Source organism: Malurus melanocephalus, unplaced genomic scaffold, assembly GCF_030028575.1.
Source record: "Malurus melanocephalus ecotype Western Australia unplaced genomic scaffold, MMel_1.1 scaffold_24, whole genome shotgun sequence".
Lineage (NCBI taxonomy): Eukaryota > Metazoa > Chordata > Aves > Passeriformes > Maluridae > Malurus > Malurus melanocephalus.
This window is the reverse complement of record NW_026623256.1, coordinates 608,181-624,754: the sequence shown is the minus strand read 5'-3', so window position 1 is coordinate 624,754 and position 16,574 is coordinate 608,181. Positions and strand designations below refer to the sequence as shown.

At 36.0% G+C, this 16,574-nt stretch overlaps 1 protein-coding gene across 3 annotated transcripts in view; it reads left to right on the top strand.

Moving 5' to 3' along the window:
- The window catches only part of EEFSEC (eukaryotic elongation factor, selenocysteine-tRNA specific), a 120,086-nt gene that overhangs the window by 48,381 nt on the left and 55,131 nt on the right, over window positions 1-16,574 (top strand). The gene's annotated exons all lie outside the window — the stretch shown is intronic.

Sequence of the window (16,574 nt, the reverse complement as noted above, 5' to 3'; positions counted from 1 at the left end):
GGGGGGAATTTTTTCCCAGYTTGAGATTTACTATTAGGAATAGAGGGATAATAAGAGTGAGGAGAACATGTTTAGGGAAGGCAGTTGTGGCTTCAGTAGCCTCTACCACTTTGAAACACATAYATGCTGAATTGATGTGGGGGATTACCAGAAACACAGAGGTGTTTTTTCCTAATTTTTAAGGGGATGTTTTTGGCAGGAAAATAAGCAGTATTTTTTTAAAATGACAGTAATTCTGTAGTAAAAACACAAATGTGAAGGCTGGAGCTCTGTTCATTGCATTTGTGGTGGATTTGTGGCGTTTGGTTTTCTTGTTTGTATGTGTTTTTAATTTTTTTTCATTTTTAGGAGGTTGTGAGTTCTGTTATTTTGTTTATTTAAATAAGGGTGATTCTAATTCTTGTCTGAGAGTTGTATTAAATATTGGCAAAATGTGTTGAAGGTGCATATATAGGAAGAGAAATGGGCCAAGTTTTTACATCAGATTTAAAGGGAGTAGGGGAGAAAGRAAAGTTAATGCTCAGGCATAGTTTTGTGGTTATAGTGTGACTCACAAGAAAGACTTAGTCCTTCTGACATGTACATTACAAACAGTTGTAAAAACATGCCATTAGRTATCCAGAATGAGGAGTAGGCTGAGTTAATGTTATTTTGAATCCATAACGTTCACGTTTTCTGGCACAGTGAGTGTAGCACTGTAAATCAAACATTGTATTATTGCTTTTTCTTTTACATGACTTTGTTGTCCCTGATGGACAAGGTCCCTTCTGATCAGCTCAGAAGTGAAGTTTTAATCCTGCCTTTCATTTGTTCCGTGTCATCTAGTRATGCTGACACCAACCAGGGCTTTTTATTTGAGTCAGGATTTAGATACACTTTGACAGAGAACGCATTGATGTGATTTAAATTTTTGTAGTTATGTGCAGTGCTTTACAGTACACACACAGTTTTTCTTGCTGTTTTCCTATATATGAAAAATCAAATTTGCAGGTTAGATTTAGGTTTGAATGTGATTATATTTTAAGTTTTCGTTAGTGTCTCCCTCAATCTCAATTGTATGGTGATAATTTTTCCCAGTGTGAACATTTGCATAAATATAGTTTTAAACCTATTGGAGCCATACCTATATGAGTGTGGCTAGGTAGAAATGAGTCTTGTATCTTCCTGATGTTTTTTAGACCTTTAAAAAATTCATTGGTAATCTTTGTTCAGAATTTGGATTCCTGTCTTTTAAGTTTTTGAAAGTAGTGGATTCCTTAGGTTTAGCCTTGAATCTGAAGGAGACACTTTAAACAGTTAATAGTTTCTTTTAAAACTTTTAGAAATTACAGTATCTGTGGTATGTGCTATATGTAAGAGGGCTTTTTATATTTTTGTTTCAGAAGAGTTGTGGGTTTTTTCCTAGAAAACTGTGAAGATGAGSCTTTTTTGTGATAAAGGATGGGCTTCAGGGTCTGTTTCAGATTCTGTTTAATCTTARCTTTAACCTGGTTAAGATTTCATTCTGTGTTTAAATCCCTTTGCCAATACAATTTATTCCATGTATTGTTTTTACCTGTGTTTGTAAGTCAGATACTGACTCCAAAAAGTTTATAAGAAACTAAGAACAGCATGTTGCAAAAAAATCTCCATATGCAGCAATTGCAACAAGTAGGATTTGGTTTGAGAGCTGAATGTGTCTCTTACACTGAGAATAACAGGAAAGGACTTTTCAGAGTGCACAGAGATAAGACAGCAAGTCTTGAAAACTGACTGTGTTGGGGTTTTCTGGTTTTTTTGKGGGGTGGTCGTGAGAATGTGACTTTTAGATTTTTTTAATGCAGATGCTAAAAGTTCAAGTCACAAAGGAAAACAATTCCCAGAGAGGCYGATTATCCCAGTTACTAATTAAATAATTTGCATCCACGAGAGCTCAGTGTTYATATAAAGCAGACTCCTGTGATTTAATGATGGATTTAGTTGTTTAACTGTAAAAAATGGCCAATGAAGTACTATGAATGTCTTTTATTTTGGGACTAAGATTTTCCCCCTGTTATATAAGGTGCATATTAGATGCATTTCTCATATGCAATTCTTCATGTGGCAATTTTACCTAGATTGAGYTTGTAGTGCTCTGATAATGATCAGRATTCTGCAATAATGAAAAATAAATCAGAGTTGGAACAGGGAAATATTTGTGCTTTTGAACGTGCAGGGTTATTTTTTATCTTTYTTCATTTGTTCATAAATAAAACAAGCTTTCGTTTCTTTGAAGCAGACATCTCTCTGCAAATGGGAGAAGCTGAAACCAGCACAGGCAGGTGTTGAGCAAATGTCTCCGATGAGCTCTCACCAGGGTTGTTTTATAGATTTTTGATTTTTTTTTCTTAGTTTGCTCAGATTCTCACTTTTCAGGTTTGTGCTGAATTGTTGGGTGATTCTGTGGCATAAACATCCAGATGTCTACCTGTTGTTTARACCTGATTCCAGCCAGTCTTCCAAGCAAACCTTGTTTACCCTCTGTGCATCCAAAGCTCACTCAGGTACCTCTCCTCAGAGCTGGGATGTTGTTGCTTCAAGGTAATTTTAACTGACAAATGTACAAGACCACGCATTTGGGGTATTTACCTGTACCTTTTGAACCACACTTAAGAAATGTAGGCAATTGTATGTGTTCCAAAAGCATGAAAGTTTGCAAGCTCMCCAATTATTTTTAATATTAAAGTCAGCAGATGGAGCCAAAGGCTTGTAGAAAAATGACTTGTGGTGAATGTATATTAAAACCACAAAGCCCAGTAAGTTTAACTAATGTTTCTACTGAAATTTATAACAGCAAATCTATTTATTTGCTGTTAAACCTCATACTAGCATCCCTTTTTCATTCCCTTGTCTCTGTGCAGAGTGAGAGCTCGTCCCTTCATATAGCAGGGGTCTAACAAGACTGAAAAGAGTGAAGTTTGAGTGGGAATCTGMTTTTCTTTGTAGATGTACATCTTTGTAGATTTTCTGCAGCAGCGTTCACTACTTTATCAGAAAAAAATGGTGATATATTTTGTCAATATTTTTCCTTCTCTTATGAGCATGGTAATTGGAGCCACTATTGAGGGTTAGGCTGGAATTCTTTGCAACCTCGTTGCCATTGTTGCATGTTTGGTAAGGTGCTGGGGTTTCGTGTTTTTCTTCTGAAACGACTGAAATAAGTCTTTGCCTTAGATTACATGTCAGACTTGGTATTCTTACAGGCTAACCGTATGCTTTTTGTTAAATATTAGCATCCTTTTGGGATTTAAAATAATATTTCCATAAAAATAACGGGATGGGATGTTTTCTAAACAATGTGCAATTTATCCCATTTTAATAAAATAAAAAAAACCCAAAGGCAATAAGTGGTACCTACCTTTTGCAGGGAAGGGGAGAAAAAACTGTCATAGTTATAAAATATGATATCCAAAGGGGATGCAAAAATTTATSATGGCTGAATAGAGAATATTTCAGTGGTTCAGTATTGCATTGCCTTTTAAGAAAGGCAGAAAAATGAAAATGTTAAGTGACTAATGGCAGCTGTTTTGTTGAACTTTATRTAAAAATTTCTTCCTCCTCTAAATCTAATTTTCTGAAGGAATATAAAATGTACACATGATACACACAGAATCTGGAGCAAGTGAGATATAMATGTATTAAGTGCATTTGTGTGTATATTTTTTTCTCATTTTTGTTTTACGGATTCTTGAAGCTTGGTCTCTTCAGTGTGAAGCAAGGATCTCCTTAGAGAGACTTGAGAAACTTGGCTTACTGGCCAAGTTAAAAGCTTTTCTTATTTTTCTGTTTATCTTTGTCCTCATCTCTGTTTAAATCATCTTTCCTGCACTCCTGCTGTTGAAAGACAGTGATAAAACTTCCACCAGTTGTACCAACTTGCTGACTGAATTTTCTCTAATGAGCATTGCCTGTAGTAGCAAGAGTTCYTAACACTGACGTTTTTCTTTTGAACGATACAGTCAGTTTTTAGTTTCAGATTCACTCTGGACTTAGTTGTAAGCTTTTCTAATAGACATTTTACTTCCTCARTGTGCTCAGTCACTTCCAATGAAATTATATTTTCCTTTCAAGCCATTTGCATTCTGCTAAAAAGCTCCCACAGGACTGGTGAGATACATCCCAAATTATCTCTTTATCCAGTCCCAAGTAACTGAATCTTGCAGTCTCACTGTCATTTGACTATCTTCTATGTTTACTGTAGAAGAGCATTAATGGATCTTTTAATGCAGAGAAAATAAACTGGTAACATAGGAAGGCATAGTGCTTTTTGCTATACTGGAACTATGAGAGCCTAGTGACTGTGGTGAAAAAAAGTCTGCAAATGAAGAAGCCTGATCAGGAAGAACTACTTTAAAAAATTCTGATGAAATTTAAAAAAATATATTAAAAAAAAAATCCAAGCACCCAACCCTAAATATACAGTTTCTAATAATGAATTTTTTTTGCATTGCTGGATAGGCTAGATAAGTGTAGTTGGACTGGATTCAGTTGTCTCAAAGAATTTTTTGTGGCCTGCACACTTTGGATTATGTATAATTTCAACTTTAATTTAAAAAGAAAAAGTTCTAGCTTTCAGGACTTGGAARGGAGTGACAGTTGCAGTTTTCCAGTCTTGAGTGTAGACAGAGTAGACACATGTGAAATCTTCTCCCACTCTTGTAATGTTAATTTTGAAGCTTAATTGTGGTACTTTGAAATGTCATTGRCCATTTTAGGGAAGTTGTCTCAGCAGGTGTGTTTGGGCAGCTACAGCCCTGAGACCTAAAGGACAGGAAGTGACAGATTCTGCAAGGAAAGAAATTGAGTGGAAAAGAGATAAATAGGAAAAAAAAAAAAAAAGGTAATGAAAAGCTGTTTTTTGGTGTGCTGCAATACCACATAAAGATTGTTCTTTATTCAGTGAAATACTTTTATATGTCAGCATTAACAGGCTACTGTTCTTTCCCCTCGTGTTGCCCCTCAAGGTTCTGTTCTTGGTGATTTGCTGTCAGGTGTTTTTGCTGATGGCTCTGGAGCTGCCTCCTCTGTTAAACATGCATGTTGCAGCCCCARTGAGCCTACTTGTAAGGTTTCCCCATGGACCACATCCAGCTTCCTTTTTAAAGACCCATAATGGATTAMAATTATTTATAAATTGACAAGTGTTTGTCATCTCTTTCTCCTGACTTTTTTTTATCACTGATATATAAATGCCCAGAACAGGTATTTCTCATATTTTTCGGAAAATATTCTGACAGAGTGTGTCCTAAAGCAAATAAATAAAATCACCAGCAAAAGCAAAATGGCATTTTGTTCACAGTTTATTCTAAATATTTTGGTAACATCACATTAGCCAGGAGATCCCTGTTGAGCATTCAGTTTACCTCAGTACTTGCACATCTCTGCACCATGGGCTTGTTCCCTTCCCTGAGTTGCAGCAGCTTTCCCGTGTTTCTGTTGCAGGTGTCTGTGATACTTGATGTGGAAAATGAGGCTGATTGTTTTAAGTAAGAAACTAATTTGCACAGGTACTCAGAAATACTAAAATATGGTGATGATCGTTGTAATTTCTTTGGATCTTGATGAAGGTTTTAAAAATCGTGTCTATAGGACTGCCACTAAGAAGTGCCTGTGTGTAAAATGTAGAAATATTTATTCACCTGATGACAGCKGAAAGGTTTAGGCAAATAGAAAGATAATAGAAGATCAGAAGTGTTTAGAAGATAATAGTTTGTACTTCTATCATTTGAATACAGCTCCTGGCTGTCATTGTCCGAATATACTAGGTGTGCTTGCAGCATGTGTCAGGAATCATTTCTTTTATAGTCAAACCWAGGGTTTTTCAAATTGGACAGCTCTTCCATAGCAAGGTAACAAATCTTCAAGAGGCAGAGAAGTCACAACTCTACATCTGTTGYAAGTGCTTGTTGTATTAGAGGTGAGGGACCCTTTCCATGAGTTAATCAAAAAGACCTATGCAAACAAGCAAGAGGATTTTTTCTTCAGTCAGTCACTACAGTTACAGAGCCTGACATTGTTAGCGAACCTTCGTGATCTCATAGGCTACTGCAAACTCTTGTGCACCAGACCTCTCTTAATAAAAATGTGAGGCACTGGATACACAAATTCATAGCAGCTGTCACAGCTGGGCTGTGGTGAAGTTTGGTCAAGACCCTTTGAACTTTTTATTTCACACTAATCCCATTTAGTGTGATCAATATACGGACCTCCAGCTCCTAGGTCTGTTAATTAGGTGTCAAGTGTTGGGTTGGCCTGTGTCAGGCTGTAAAATACAAACACAGAAGAGACTATCAGTAGGGAAGTAAAGTGTTTATTGTCTGAATGTATAAGAGCGAGAAGTTGCCTTCCTAGCCTGAGATGTCCTTAGGGATCTTAAGAGTCTTTTGTTTCTCTCAATAAGGTAACTGTATAGTTAAATATGCATTTTACCAAAAATAGTAGTGCAGTTGGGGGCWGCAAAATAATTTGAAAGATCCAATTCTGCTAATAATTTGATGCTGGAATAGCTCTTTGTCTATCTACGCCCCTGCCTTYCTCTCTGATAATAAAAATAATTAATTGTTCAGGTAACTATTTGCCTTGGGTTGCTCTAATATGGGAGTCCTTTCTTGTTTTGCCTGTGTATGTCTAAAATGAAGTTTCCTCTAAGACTTACCAATATTTATTTTAACTTGTGCTTTGTAGCGTTCATGGACTAGACAGGATAACTTAGATCTTCATTTCCCCATCTCAAACTATCTCAGGAGGTTTTTGAACTCCCCCATCTTTAGTTCTCTATCATTCAGGGAAGAGTAAATATGTAGAATGATATTTCAACTTTCATACATTTTTGGGTTCTTTTATTTCAGTCTTTCAGTGACAGAAAGGACTGGGGAGTTGTGAGTAGTTTGTTTCATCTCCTTTGAAGAAAACCTAAAATTTATAATCCCAGATCAGACCTTTCCTATAATTCAAGCAACTCATCCTGTTAACTGTTTTAATATATGGCACCGCTATTTCATTACACAACATCCAGGAATAATTAGTTCAGCAACGATGCCTCAGAACAAAAGCCCTTGATTTCGTTTAACTTTATAAGTTGGTCTCTTTTGATCTGCAAGAACACATCTGGGGCCTTTAAGAAAGCAGAAAGAAAAATATTAAATGTTTAGTAAGGCTGTTGGTGAAGGTTTCAAAGCACAGTAACCCTTTGGTACCATGATGTAGCTCAGAGGCAAAAAAGTGTGAATTTCTTATTTCATAAGCCATGACATGGCACCTYTATATAGTAAATGCAGTTTTTGTTAGCTGATGACGACTACATTTTGCCTTTATTTCCAGTTTCATAAGAGGGACTATCTTAATTCTTTCCCCAGTTTTTTCCAGACATTTTTCTGACCTTTTTTATCTCCATCTTCCCTTGGCTGCATTTGAATGGAGTAATCAGAATTATTACTGTAAACCTGATATATTTTTTACCAGGTATCTTTGCATGAGTATTTATTTTTGCTGCATCAAACTTTGCACTGTRCTGCTTTGTTCCTTTAATAGCTTACTATTATTTGCCAAGGTGGTAGGATAAATCCATTTGTTCTTTACTCTAGACTTAGCTGCTTAGATTTTGCAAATATCTTACAGTCCAGAGGATATAAATTTACTCGTCTAATCTTAATCACTGTTACTGACTTGTAATAGAAAATTGCTTACCAGTTGAACTCTTTAAAATTTGCCACTAAAAAAAATCCTGCCCTGAGGGAAAGCTATAAAAATTTTGTATGCCAATTGTTTTTTACWTCATAAACTAAAAAGTATTGTGAACAATACTTGTCTGATAGTAATTAATTCCTTTTTCTTTTCTTCTCATAGCAGAGGTAGCCTTTGTTTTGATTGTAATTAGCAGAAGGAATTCACCAGGAGTAGCAGCGTATCATTTGATTTGTACTGTTGTGCGTGTTGTGTTTGCTTGTTTGCTGTATTGCACCAGTGTGCTGCTGTATTTATATTCYAAGCATTTCCTAGAAAATGTACAAATCATCACGATTAATGTTAACGTTTGCCATAGCTAATGAAGCCTACCAGATCTCTCAGTAATTATTCATCACCTTTGTTTCATTTTGTATAAATCATGGCTTCTATTAACAAGCTCATTTCAGAGAAAGGACAGGAGAACTTTGTTCAGGAGAAAGAAATGARCAAAACAACTTTTTTATTTCTCTGCTTGACCTGTCAAAATAGAAGTGAAAAGAGTTGAAAATATTATTTTTCATTACAGGTTTTATTTTTAAATGCAGCTTTATGTTCACTCTCTGTTTGTTTTTCTTAGTGAGCCTTTAACTTCAAGGTTGTGACCCAATAATGACCTCCTTTTCCACTCTCAATTGCTTTTGACCTACTCCAATAAGTAAAAAGAAATAACCCAACAGAAGGGTAACCAGATCAYTGCTACCACACCAAGGAAACAGGCAGGCTTTGGGATGCTCTTCTTTAATCTCTCTATCCACAGAGCCTTCATTTTAATTTGCAAAATTGAACCCAGATCGAGAGCAGTAAAGCCTGAATACGGTAAATATTCATGCCTCAGTGATCTAGAGTGGCTCCATTACATTTCAGAGATTGGGAGAATTACCTTTTGGATTATGTATATTCATGGGCTGATTTTTATTTGAGATATAATATTACTCACATTGGGCTACATGTCGCATATTCTATCAAAACCAGCCTTCTCACAAAGCTCCAAATGTTCCTTACACGTAAAAGTTTTACTTATTTTCCCTATAGTTTCTTCCCTTTTATTCTTTTCAAAGACTGGTAGTAAACAAATTTCTTTTAAAGAAGAAGGGAAAAAATGCCAGTAGAAATTCTTCTATAAAACCTTCAACCCTGTGTTTACTGTGATATATTCTTTTGTATGTGACTTTGAAGTCTTCAGATAAAAGTATTATTATTGTTCTAAACCTAAATCTATTTGGAAAAAGTAATTCAGTTTGTTTCACTGGAAGAAGAAAATTCCAGACAGCCTTCCTTTAACCTATAATTTTGCATTGGTTTTGACTTTTTTTTYCTTTGAAAAATGTTTTATTGAAATATTTTTGATAAGTTGCAGAAATTTTAATTGGAATGTAAATGTTAAGCTGCTTCTGTGTCATAGTTTTACTATGGGTMTGACATTCTCTACATAGATGCTTGTTTAACCTTGACAATGCTTTTAAAATGCAAACTTTGTCATCTGTAGTGATAGGTGGCACAAGCAGTACCACTTAATTTGGGACACTTGTCACCTTAATAGTACTTTTTTGGTTACCAAAAAAAATTTGATGAGGTATTTTAGTCATTTGGAGGGGWTGGTGTGATTCAGAATTTACCTGAAATGGTTGAATCTCTGGGAAGTTTCACTGTAGTTGAGGAAAATTGCTATGGAATTATAATAATTCTGAAAAATCAGACATTTGCTCTCAAAAACTGGACATTGGGTTTTTTTCCTTGAGAATTTGGATTGTGACAAATGATGCAGTTGAGTTTATCTGCAGTGAGGCGTAATGCCATGTTATATCACAAGGGTGACAAGATTACTGGAGTTTACCAAATAAACACTCCAGTAAGATAGCCTACATGTAATACAGTGGGAATTTGATGGTTTACMGTAAATAATGAATTCAAGGCAGTTCAGTCATAAGAAGAAAATAAATGTAGGGGGGTTTTTATTCAGTGAGATTTATCCAGCCCGTACATGGGATAGATTAGRTTCTGTTGAAAAAATTTGGGATTATATATTTAAAGGCTGGAGGACACTGCTTAAGCATAGAAGGTAACTTAACTTTACCTGCAAAATCTTAATCTTAACACTTGCTAATTTTTGTTTTGTGATTGCATGAATATAGCATACATGTAATATAAATTAAAATTATATTWTTAAAGCAGAGTAGCATGAGAGTAAGGTCATCGATCTGCTTCTTTATTTACTGACTGTGTAGTCATATTTTAGATGCTGAGACAGGAAATAAGCTAAATGCATTTTAGTATCCCTTTTTATATTGCTTTATTCCAATGTTGCAGTGCAGGCTCTTCAGGCTATGGTGTTATTTTCTCCAGGAGGAATATATTAAATAAAATCTGATAGCATGTGTGTGGTGTTACATAAGCACCACAGTGGTCATATGGTGAATGCCCTTATAAACCTCACTTTAAAAAAATTAAAAGATTCATTCGATGTGAAATAATTTTTTCTCCAGATGCTGTATTCCTTTCCCACATGGAGGTAAGTGAGGCCAGGGAGAAAAAGTAGATTCTAGAAATATTCAAGGTCTTTCAGAAAATTGCTGCTCATCCACATGATCTTGCTGGAGCCCACAAAYTTGAAATTATTTCTGACTCCTAAGGTTTCTATTCTTTGTAGCTGGTCTTARCTGCTGTTGACAAAGCTCTCCACAACCTAAGCAGTGGTCAAAGTTTGCATCATGTGATTTGTTGTTCAATGATGTGTTATTGACAGCTCGTGGTTTATCTCCATTTTATGCTGTTTTGAAATCCTGGTTAAAGTTTCAGAACTAATGAGTTATGACATGAACCACAAAGGCATCTCAGAAAATCGAGAAAATACTTAGTACATTATTTCTTAAAAGATCTTTTTTTATTTGGATGGAGGATGTGACTTTTGATTTCTGATGGCTTGTTGTTGCTCTCTTGTGTCYTCACAAGCCCAAATGAGCTTTTAATGCTTTTGAGCAGGAGTGGTTTGCCAGCTTCACTAAATTCATAGCTGCTTGACCAGCTGTGGGATTTGGCTTTGCCATCCCTCATAAAGCAAAGAATTCAACATTCTTCATGTTTAGAAGAGAATTTTGTAAAAAGATCTGTGTACATGTAGGAAGCAGTTTTATGTCTGAAATGGAACTTTGCTTAGTTCAGTCRATGTGCTTAAACACAGGCTGACAGRAAACTAAAAGCTGTGGTAGCCTTTCAGACAAGAGGCCAGTRTAGTTTGGTATCTTCTGACCACCARGAGAGGATACTGAAGAGAGAAGATGATAATTTGTTCTTTGTTTGAATTTGTAGTAGATCAGTAGGGAGGAAGGCARTTCTTGCTTTCAAAAGCAGTAGGTATGGGATGTGTTTTGGTCATGCAGTTGGGCCTTAGTTTGCTGCTCCCCTTCTGCTTACAAAGGTGCACTTCTGGATGATGCTGTGGGATTTAGCACTTTGCTACAATGTATGGCCAGCTTATACTTCACAAGAGTGCTTTTTCTTGCTAGGGTGCTGATTCAGGCAGGCTTACACTTGCTGTATTTTTAAACCTCAGGGCTGAAATGATGCTTTCTTAATTTCAGTTCCTCATCTTACTTGCATGTAAGTTTAATGATGCAGTTCTTAGCAGCTGGGCTCTGAGGTGTGATTTTTATTTCTAAACTTGTTGGAGTCCTCAGTATTTGAAGTGGGATTTTTTTTTTTGTAATGCATATGAAATACTCCTTTTATATATACAGCACTAATAATCAGTATTTTCTCTAACAGATTATTGAGACTAATTATTTTAACTTTGCAGCTTCTCATCAGCATTACAGGGAAGAATGGTTGCTGTATTTTTCATATCAGAAAGATGCTCTCACACATTTAGAGGCAGCAGGATGGCTAGGTTTTTATCTAAAGAAGCTATGAGCAATGGCATATGGCTGATGACTTAATGGAAGCTGGATAAATAAAGGAAAAAAGGTTGAACATATCAGTGCAAAAAGTCATTAGTAGACTTTTTCTGTATCCTGTTTTCTATTAGTCTGTAGTAAACTGCTTTGAAAATCTTAGTGGGCTTTTCCTTTGGTCTTAAAATAACGGGTTCTCTTATATTGAATACATTTGTTTATCTCAAGGGCTGAAGTGTTTGGGTGCTTTTGATTTCTGTTTTGCGTTTTTCARTCTGCATTTGAACACAAACTTCTTTCTCACCCTTTTTGTGGCTCTTTACATACTCCTTTAGGAACATTAATGTGATTATACAAATAAGATTTAAAAAGGGAAGCAAATCTCTGCAAATGATGTAAGATTTCAACATGTGGCTCTTGATTTATATGTTAAGATATAATCAATTCCCCTGTGCCACAAAAAACCAAAATGTGAGTGAATTTCTTAGCAACGTTTGTAGGAAGTTATGTAATGGTATCCAAGTTCTCCATGTTTCTCTACATGGTTCACATGTAGTAAAGTCTGTTGCTTTAAAATTGCACACAATATTAATTTTCTGTGTCTGAAGACCTAATTTTCCAACTTTGAGTGGAATGGGCCTTGCACAATTTTCATGGATAATATAAGATAGAAGTTGTTTTCCAAACAGCAGTGTGAGGAGTAAATTGGGGTGCTTGAAATAAATGCAAAGAAATGCCAAAGATATTTGTCATAGCTGGTCTTGGTTAGAAATTCCTGTTGCTCAGGACAGTGCTCTGAAGTATTTTGTCATGCTGGTGGTAGATGGGTGGACTGAGGGTCCAACTCCTTAGTTGAAAAATCCATTGTTGCAAAGTTAAAGAAAATAGGAGAAAACGTAGAACCGTATTATAGCTTGTAGGGATGCCTTACATAGGGAAACTAGATATGAACAAGAGAAACAAAGCTAATTCTGGGGTTCAGCTGCATCCTTTTCAGTGCTTCTGGGTTTGTATTTTAAAGGCCAAACAAAACAAAGATGAATTCTAGTTATGTACTTGAACCTCTTGAAGAAAAACACTACACTTGGAGTATTTTAAACCATGGGCAAATGTGTTTGTCAGTTGGGGTCAGAGTGAAATGGAATGAAATACTGTACTGATGTTCATGGTCTGCTCAGAAAACAGGAAATCAGTGATTTAAAGCTACTCTGATGTTATTTGATCCAGTGGGTGCAGACCAACTCCCTGATTCACTTCTCTGCTGGTTCCATGTCTGACCTTTTGAAGGAGATGCAATTCCAACTCACTTTGGGTGTTCTAATCCATCCCCCAGTCACACTCTGGCATTGTTCTGGTCAGATTCTAATTCCTGCAGACATTATGCTCTTGCAGCAGAGGTTATGGCCAGTTAAGATACTGCCCTGTCTGCTTCTTTGACAATGCTGGCACTGAGAACATGAGGGAAAAAAAAAGGAATGSGCTTGAATGTGTTCTTCTTCTGATAGGTCTATGGAAATTTCAAATACAGTAATAGATACTAYTTAAAACAAATACAGATGGGCGGATTAAATAATCTGCTGGGTAGATCAGCATTAAGTGGTGATTTTCAGTAGGTTCAGTGATGCAGTGTAGTTTCCTCCTCATGTCTGAGGATGAGCAGAYCTGTCTGAAGGCCAAATGCAGCTACGATGAAATCAAATGATTCTGAGAGCTCTGGGTGAGCACAGCCAGAATGTGCAGGGCTGCCCTCCTGGGAGAGAGCTGCGGGCAGCACAGATAATCATTTGTTGGTTTTTGGTGGGGGGCAGATCTTTACATGGTTCTGCAGATTTTCAGTGTATTTTAAATTACGATAATATTTTCTGAAAGAGATTAGTCAGGATTCAGAACTGTTCCTGAACTGGCATTTGAAACTGTGAAGACCATTAGCAAACGTATTAACAGGAGCCTCATCCAACACTGGAAAATACTTCTGTATCCATACTCTTCTGCAGCATTTATCCTGCACATAGGAATTACAGGAAATTTTTTGTCTCAAGGCAGTGATGGTTTTCTACTGTATGTTGTTTAATGTAGTGAACACTGAGGAATGTAGAAGAGCACAGCTTATATTCTGATACAAACCTGCTCTATATGCTGTGGTTGAGAACTGCAAATAACAATGAAAAAAGGTTAATCATGTGAAGTGARTATCTCAAAAGTACTTGTTCGTTTTCCTGTTTATGGGCTTCATGTCAGATGCATCAAGCCTAATTTGAGTTAATTTAAGAGGAGAGAGTAGGCATAACAATGAAGAAAGTTTCATGGAAGCTCAATTAAAGTTCTGAGTGTATGCACACAATTGTGTTTTCTAATCACATTTTTTATCCTTTAATGATATCTAAATTCTGTTAAAGATACTTCAGATTAATACTTGTAGACTGTGTAACACCTTCATGCATCTGTTTAGGTGGGTAATTTCTAAAAAATAATACTATAAACTGGAATACTAATAATAAAGAAATTCTTTGTGACTTCATTTAAAATAGAAAACTGGACAGATCTCTTGTGCATTTTCTGGTTCCAGTTTTGTTTTGAAGAGKGACAATGCTGGAAGATTCCTTAGTTCTTGATAATATTTTGACCCTGTCCATGAGTGTAGAAGAGGAAAGATTTACTGCCAGCATTATCACATGTGAAGCCACAGAAGTCTTTCAGAATGGTTTGGGCTTTTTTGGTACTTATCATATGGCAGTCTCGTTCTTGTGCTTGTTAACATCTTTGAAATGCTTAGGTTTAGAAAATCTTAGGGTTTTTATTATTTATTTTTCTTCTCCAAGTCCTTAAACTATATTGGTATTGCCAGCATTGCAACTCTAACAATGATTGAAACTGGAGGGGGAGAGGGGAGTGGAAGAAAGAAGGAAGGGCTTGTGGAACCTTTAAAAATACAAATTTGGAAGTCACTAGAAAGCTGGAGGTAAATACTAAATTGTTTCTCTCCAGTTTATGTAGATGAGTAGTACTGGTGAGGAGGTTTAGCTAAAGGGGTAATGAATATATGTCTGAGTACAAAAATGCTTGAACTTGAAACTACCAAGTATTTACAATGGCCTTTTAAAGTCTGTTTTGACATTAGTTAATATCTTGACAAGCTATTTTGGTTCAGGCTTTTTTAGTGAGGGCTTTTTCTCTTACATGAACATACTTCTTGACCTCTTTTCTCATAATATTTTGTGGATTCTTCAAGAATTCACAGGCATTGATGTGGCRTTTGATTTGAAAAATGTTGCAATAATAACATTATAATCTGTAAAAGGGTGTTTCTTTTGGTTTTGGTTAGCAGCCAGAGGCTCAGGGAACCCAAACAATATTCATAGTGGTGAAGCTCAGGGGTATTGTTATTTATATAATTATGATTTCCAAAAAGAATACAAGGTTTTTGTTTTCCAGAGGGCATGTAGCTGATAGACTTTTTCCCCTTTTTTTTTTTAACAGCTTTCTGGATATTGCCTGTGACCATTTTTTGCTGACTTACTTGGAGACCTCTTTATATTTCAGTTACTGAAGGTTTTAGTTCAGCCAATAGACTTTTCAKCTGCTCYTCTATTTTGATCCAAGTTTCTGCAATTTGTTCCCCTCTGAGGCTGATGATGTTGGGAATAGGCACAGAAAGATTGTCTGGAGCCAGGTGAGATGTCCTCTGTACAGGGCATCAGGCTTTGTGGAAAAGGAGAAAGTGAAAAATATCGTTTTGTTTCCACTTATACTTTGCAGCTAAGATGCAGAAAAACCCCTGATGTTTTCAGCATTATGAATTACTGCGTAAATAGATCTGTGATTAAAATAATTAAGTTCCTTAGCGTATTCTGAGTTGTCCAAAGTAAAAGCTGTGTGACATCTGAGGATGAAGCCCAGCTCTGCTGATTTCAGTCCTCTGGTTTGGAATTCTCTTCATCAGTRCTTGCATATTTTGGAGTTTTCCTTTAGAAGATAAATGGATGGGCTGGGATTAGAAAGTGGGCTACTAATGGACATGCATTTGAGAACAGTTCCAGCTGAGTTAGAAAGTAAAGGCTTGAATGCTGAGAGTTGCACAGTAGCATTTAGCATGAACCATTTTGACAGCTATAGAACTGATGCTAGGAAAAGGGAGATGCAAGAAGAAATTATGCTGAGAGTTGTGATCTGTCCTTGCAATGTTGTTGTTCTGTACACATTCACAGTATAACCTACAGTATGTAGATAAAAGAATACTAAAAMATTATCTCTGGAATTGAGCATTCTCATGGAGAGTTCAGTTCTTGGATCAGAATGTTGAGGTTTCAGCCCTTCAAAAATGCTATGTATAACTTTTCTAAGTTAMAAGCACTAAGGACTCTTGTCCAAGTACATAATATTTATTTAAGAGGTTTTTTTATTGCCAGATGTATCATTTCAGTATTAAAAGCTATCTAATGTAGGGACTTGAAGCAGAGTGGTTACTTACCCAAGCATCCAGCATTAACATAAATGCAACAGGTGACACCATAAACATATCAGGAAAAACTTTTGCTTACATGCAACTTGAGGGGATGGGGATTCTTACTAAGGGTGGTGATTTGCTGAACTGAAAAAAAAAAAGCCAAAATGAATCCTTGTTAAACTAAACTGGTTTACACTGATCAAGCTGAGTCTAGACTGATCTTAAAAAGCTTATTTCATTCTTCTCCTTGAAATAAGTAGAACGGTAACAAGTCATTAAGGTCAAACTTTGATAGCATCTGGGAAATTTTAGTATTAGTAGTGATTGGTGCTTCACTTTCCCTATAATGTTCCTGGGATATGGAGCCTCCCATTTTAGTGACAGCAATGCTAGCTGTATATTTATGAACATTCAAATCTTCCTAAGAAAGCTTTGAGGATTTTTTTTTTAATATATAGAATACTATAGACTAGGAGAGGGTAGGCTTTGTATTAYTAATT